Below are 5,780 nucleotides of genomic sequence, written 5' to 3' on the forward strand. Positions count from 1 at the left end.
ATTTTATATTTTTTTGTTAATCCTCACCTGAGGATATTTTTCCATTGATTTTTTTAGAAAGAGTGGAAAGAAGTGAGAGAGAGAGAGAGAGAGAAACATTGATGTGAGAGAGACACATCAACCCCGGTTGCCTCCCACACATGCCCCAACCAGGGCTGGATATCAAACCTGAAACCGAGGTACAGGCCCTTGACGGGGAATTGAACCTAAAACCCCTCGGTCAGTGGACCGACACTCCAACCACCAAGCCAAATTGGTCAGGGCTATCATCTCTATGTTTCAGGAAGAAAGAGAGGCACAGTCGAGTAGTATTCCTAGGGACAGAGGTGGGATTAGACCTACAGCTGTATGAACTGCAAACCTGTGTTTCTGACCCTCGCCCATACTGCCTTCTCAACGTCCTCTGTGTGGTCTCCGGGGTTGAAGTGGGGTTAGGGACTGGAAATGTGAATCAAATAACTGTTCAGAGAGCTCTGGACTGAGTGGTCCCTATGTTACCCTGAGGCTCAGATGTAAACTTTGGGCCTATACATCGATGGTGTAAATCTTATACAATTTGTGGGACGCTCTTTAGGAAAAATAACTTTTAAAAACCTTACTTGTTTGCCTTGGCCTTAGAGGGGACTTGTGCAAGGGAGGGTGCTGAAGCTCAAGCTTCATTATCAAGGTTTGATGCCCAGAGGGGCTGGGCAGGAAGAAGCTGCCTTCACAGAGCAGGCCCTGAGCAAAAGCTCTGATCGGGTACAACCAAGGAGAGTCCAGTCCACCGCAAGTGCCCCCCAGACCCAGGGAAATTCTATAAATGGGGGTGGCCTGTGCCTCTTCCACAGGACAGACTCGGAAAAGGTGGTCCAGGGTCTGGGGGTGTGTGTGGGGTGTGTGTGAGGAAAACATTCCATCCCTTTATGGCGTTTCCTTGGCTGAGAGCAAAAGAATATCCACTGACGGCCACTAGAGGGAGTTGCGCATCTGGTTACTGCTTGTGAAGAGTTTCAGGCTCCCAGTCACCTTTCCAAGGCTCTCAGGGTCTCTGGGCCGCTCCCCATTGTTATCCCTGGGCCCAGGGGTGCTGACGAGACGTCATCTGCGTGCCGTGGCGTCCCCTTTCAAGGAACAACTCACAGGGGTGGAGGGTACCTATGGATTCTACCTGCATTCTACTGTCAAAGGTTCAGAGATAGTCGAAGTAAAACCAATGAAGTAGCAATTAGTAAAAGCCTATTGTGTGCACACCAAGAAGTTTGCAAACACGGAGCACTCAAACCGAGATGTAGAATGAGAGTCCGAGGAACACTGTTATAAAGCAGCTTCCCAGCGAGAAGGTGCTTCACGGTGACTGGGCAGTAAGCTAAATTCACGACGACCTGGTTTGGTCTGCCCAGGAAACCTTCAAGCATGGTCTTCATTTGCGTTTGATTTTAACAATACTAAGGAAGAAACTTTTCTTCCCTCAGGAGCCATTGACCCTTTAGAGAGTTCCATAAGTAAAAACCAGTTAAATGTTTAAATTACATAAACAGAAAATTTAATTCATGTTTAACTCAAGTTTTACAACACTTAGCATTAAACTATTGTGTGGGCCTATCTGGATTCTGTGCTGTAATTTGGAGAGGAAGGTCCCAGGAGTGCCTGCACGGAGTCTCTCTCTTCACAGCTATGAACTCCCGGAATCCAGGACTGGCCTTTATTTGATAACCCCTCACCTAGCACACTGGGGTCTCCATCGATGTTTCTAGTTTGAACAGCAAATAGAGAAAGAAGGAGAGAGAAAATGGGAAAGGAGGAACCAGTGAGATAGAGACTGACTAGAGCTTATTTAAAAGAACCTTTTCTCTTTCCTGTAGGACTTTAGAAATAGAGAGGGAGGGGGATATAAAGATAAATAAGTGGGCATTCTTAATCTCAGGTAACTCACTTTCTAGTGAAAAAGGAAGATATGCCAGTAACTCTGGTATTGGGCAAAGTATAAGGGCCTTCTGGCGGGGAGGCCAGCGCCTGGTTGCCAAGGCCTCCCGCTATGAGACGCACTCCTTCAGGGTCTCCCAGAGTCAAGAGTCTGGTAAAAATGTTCAGAACCTTACTTGACTCTTGGTCCTTTGCAGGTGACAAGTCCAAGTGTTTGCTTACATCTCTTGTTAACCTTAAAAAAACAAATGAACCATCTATTTTTTACCAGCAAAAGGGGCTTATTTGGGAATAGTAGAGGAATTGCAATTCAGGACGAGCAAACTATGGTAAACCACAGGCAAGTCTGTAAAATAGTGGAGGGGAGCATGCTTTTATAGGGCAACAGTGGAAGTTGGGAGGGGCCGTCTGCAGAGTTCAAGGGGGTGACAGCTTCTCATTGGCTGGGCTGTAACCAGGAGCTCAAACCCAAGGCAACCAGCAAAAGCAGTTCTGGTGACCATTAAGATGTTTTGCAGGACAAGGAGAAATTCTTCCTTCCTTCTGCTGTGGTGTGTCCTCTTGTTTGGGGTCTGGGTCCCTGTTAGGGCTTCTTGACTTCATTTTAAATGAAGTTTCCCTTATCTATTTTAACACTTTTCATGGAATCTTTTAAAGAATATTTTATTGATTTTTTTTACAGAAAAAAAGGGAGAGGGATAGAGAGCTAGGAACATCGATCAGCTGCATCCTGCATACCTCCTACTGGGGATGTGCCCACAACCAAGGTACATGCCCTTGACCGGAATCGAACCTGGAACCTTTCAGTCCATAGGCCGACTCTCTATCCACAGAGCCAAACCGGTTAGGGATCCATGGAATCTTTTGATAATCTCTGTATCCTTAGCATCGTGAACTTGCACAATGACAATGTAAATATACCTTGATGGAATTATTTTCAATTCATTTTTCTGGGATCTGGATGGAAGTCAAATGTTCATCATCTCTAGAAAATTTTCTTGTTTTATTTTTTGAGCATATACCCCTTCCCCCCACCTCCAGTATGTTCTGTCCCCAGTTTCTAGGACTTCTATTAATCATATGTCAGAGTCCTGGATTGATCCTCTAAAGCTCTTATCTTATCTCTTACATTTTCTATTTTGTTGTCTTTTTAATATATATTTTTGAATTTTTATAAGAGTTTATTTGCGCCAAACTGATGACATACACCAGGAAGCAAGATCTCAAATGCTCTTTGATCTATTTTCAGATCTACTGATCCTGCTATTGAAATTTTTTTCAGTGATCATATTTTTAATTTCTAAGCGTGCTGTCTTGTTCATTGAATTTTCTGATTATAGAGGATTCTGGCTTTTTAATGCTTGTAATATCTTCTCAAATTTCCCTGACGACACTATATGTATATTTTTAAGTCTTCTCGTGTTCCCTGAGTTTTATCTAAGGTCATTTTTCCTGTTTTATTATTTTGTAAAAAAATATTTTTATTGATTTCAGAGAGGGAGGGAGAGATAGAAACATCAACGATGAGAGAGAACCATTGATCGACTGCCTCCTGCACACCCCCCTACTGGGGATTGAGCCTGCAACCTGATCATATGTCCTGACTGGGAATTGAACCAGTGACCTCTTGGTTCCTGGGTCAACGCTCAACTGCCTAGCCACACTTGGCTGAGCCATTTTTTCTGTTCTATATTTCTCTCAACTTTTAAAAATTGAATTTATTGGTTCTCTCAACTTTTTATTTAAAAAAATGTTCAAACTTAAAATTTGAAAAAATAGTGCACTAAATACAAATATACCCTTTCCTGAATCATCAATCATTAACATTTTGTTACATTTGCTTTCTTTCTCTCTTTCCATTTTTTTTTTCCTGAATCATTTGAAAGTAATTGCAGACATTGTGACATTTTACTCCTAAATATTTCAGCATATGTATCCATTTAGAATAACAATATTCTCTTATCTACCACAAGATCATTACTACACTCCAAACACAACACTGACTCAATAATAGCTCCTAATACTCAGTTCATATTTAATTCCCCCCAAACTTACTTTAATAGCATTTTGTAAAATCCAGGATTGGATCAAGAGTCACACATCACAGTTAGTTATGGTTTCTTATCCCTTTTTAACCTAGAACAGTTTCCCTTTACCACTTTTTGGGGCAGTTTTCCATTGTGCTGACTTTTTGAAGAGCTTAGGCTAGCTATCTTGTGGAATGTTCTACGCTCTGGATTTATCTGCGTATGTTAAACAGGTTAAACATTTTTGGCAAGCACATTCCCTCCGTAATTTTGTGTACTTATGAGATCTCGTCTCATTAGGAAGCAATTCTTTCCATATTGGATTTAGCTTACAGATCCTGGGCAGTGATATTACTCAAGTGACACTGTGTCCATTTCAGGGCGTCACTTCAGAGGAACACAATGCTCACTTGCCCTTCATTGGTGATACTAACTTGGGTTACACATTTAATTGTTGTCTGTCTTCTTTATCAACTTGTTTTTCCCATGTCTGAAATGGTTCAGCCATTATTTCTTCAAATATATTTTATTCCTGCTACAACCTCTCACCTCTCCTTCTGGGACTTCAACTATATATGTATATAGTAGAGGCTTAATATTGTCCTACAGGTCATTAAGTCTCTGTTAATTTTTTTGCCATTAAAAAAATGTATCTCTGTGATTCACTTTGCATAGTTCTATTGCCCCGCCTTCAAGTTAGCCAATATTTTTTCCTACAGTGTCTAATCTTCCCTTAAGCCAGTCAATAAGACTTTAATTTCTGATATTGTACTTTTCAATTCTAAAATTTGCATTAGATCCCTTTTAATAGTTTCCATTCATTTACTGAATTTCCCCATTTGTTTACTCATTATGTTTCGTTTTTCCCTTTAAATCCGTACTCATTTTTATAATGGCTGTTTTAAAGCCTGTGTCTATTAATTCCAACTTCTCTATCATGTCTGGGTTTGTTTTTCCTAACTATTTTCCCCCCTGATTTTGAATCACATTTTACTACTTTGTTGCCTGTCTAGTGATTTTTAATTGTAGGCTGTACCATGTACGTGCCATGTTGTTGGAATTATGTGGTTTTCCTTTACTAGTAAAGGATGTTGAGGTTTGTTTTAGCAGGCTATCTATTTGCTGGCAATCTATTGATTTTTTTCTTCAAAGCTTGTTTTAAGCTTTGTTAGGACTGGTCTAGAGTATTCCTTATTTTAGAGCTAGAATAGCACTACTCCTAAGATGTGGCCTTTCTGAGGCCTCAAATGAATTTTACATTGTTCAGCCACTCTGGCTGGTTGGAACTTCTGTTTCCCGCTGTTACTCCCCTGTAATATCTGTGCAGCTCCCAACTCCTCACTAGCTGTTCTCTGCCATGCTGTGCTCATCTGTCCATGCTCACATGCATATTCAGTCAAAGACTTAAGGGGACTCCTATACAGATTTCTAAAGCTCTTTTTCTGTGTAGCTCTCTCATTTCCAGTACCATCCTCACAAGTCCCAGCTGCTTCAGCAGGCCTAAAATCTAATTTCTGTCTTTCAGCTCAATGAGCTCATTGTTTTCTGCTTGGGTTCTACCTCTCTGTACTGTGGTCTAGAAAATGTCTTCAGAAAGAAAGCCAGGTAATCATGGAGCTCACTTGGGTGATTCTCCTCTTAGGGATCACAATTCTCTACTAACTGTTGTCCCAATATCTTAAAAAAATTTCTTTATACACGTTGTCTAGTTTTATAGTTATTTATAGCAAGAGAGCTAGTCTGGTACTAGTTACTCTGCCATGGCCTAGACCAGTGGTTGGCAAACTGCGGCTCGCGAGCAACATGCGGCTCTTTGGCCCCTTGAGTGTGCCACGAAGTTTCAATCGC

Source organism: Myotis davidii, unplaced genomic scaffold (genome assembly GCF_000327345.1).
Source record: "Myotis davidii unplaced genomic scaffold, ASM32734v1 scaffold27, whole genome shotgun sequence".
NCBI classification, from domain to species: Eukaryota; Metazoa; Chordata; class Mammalia; order Chiroptera; family Vespertilionidae; genus Myotis; species Myotis davidii.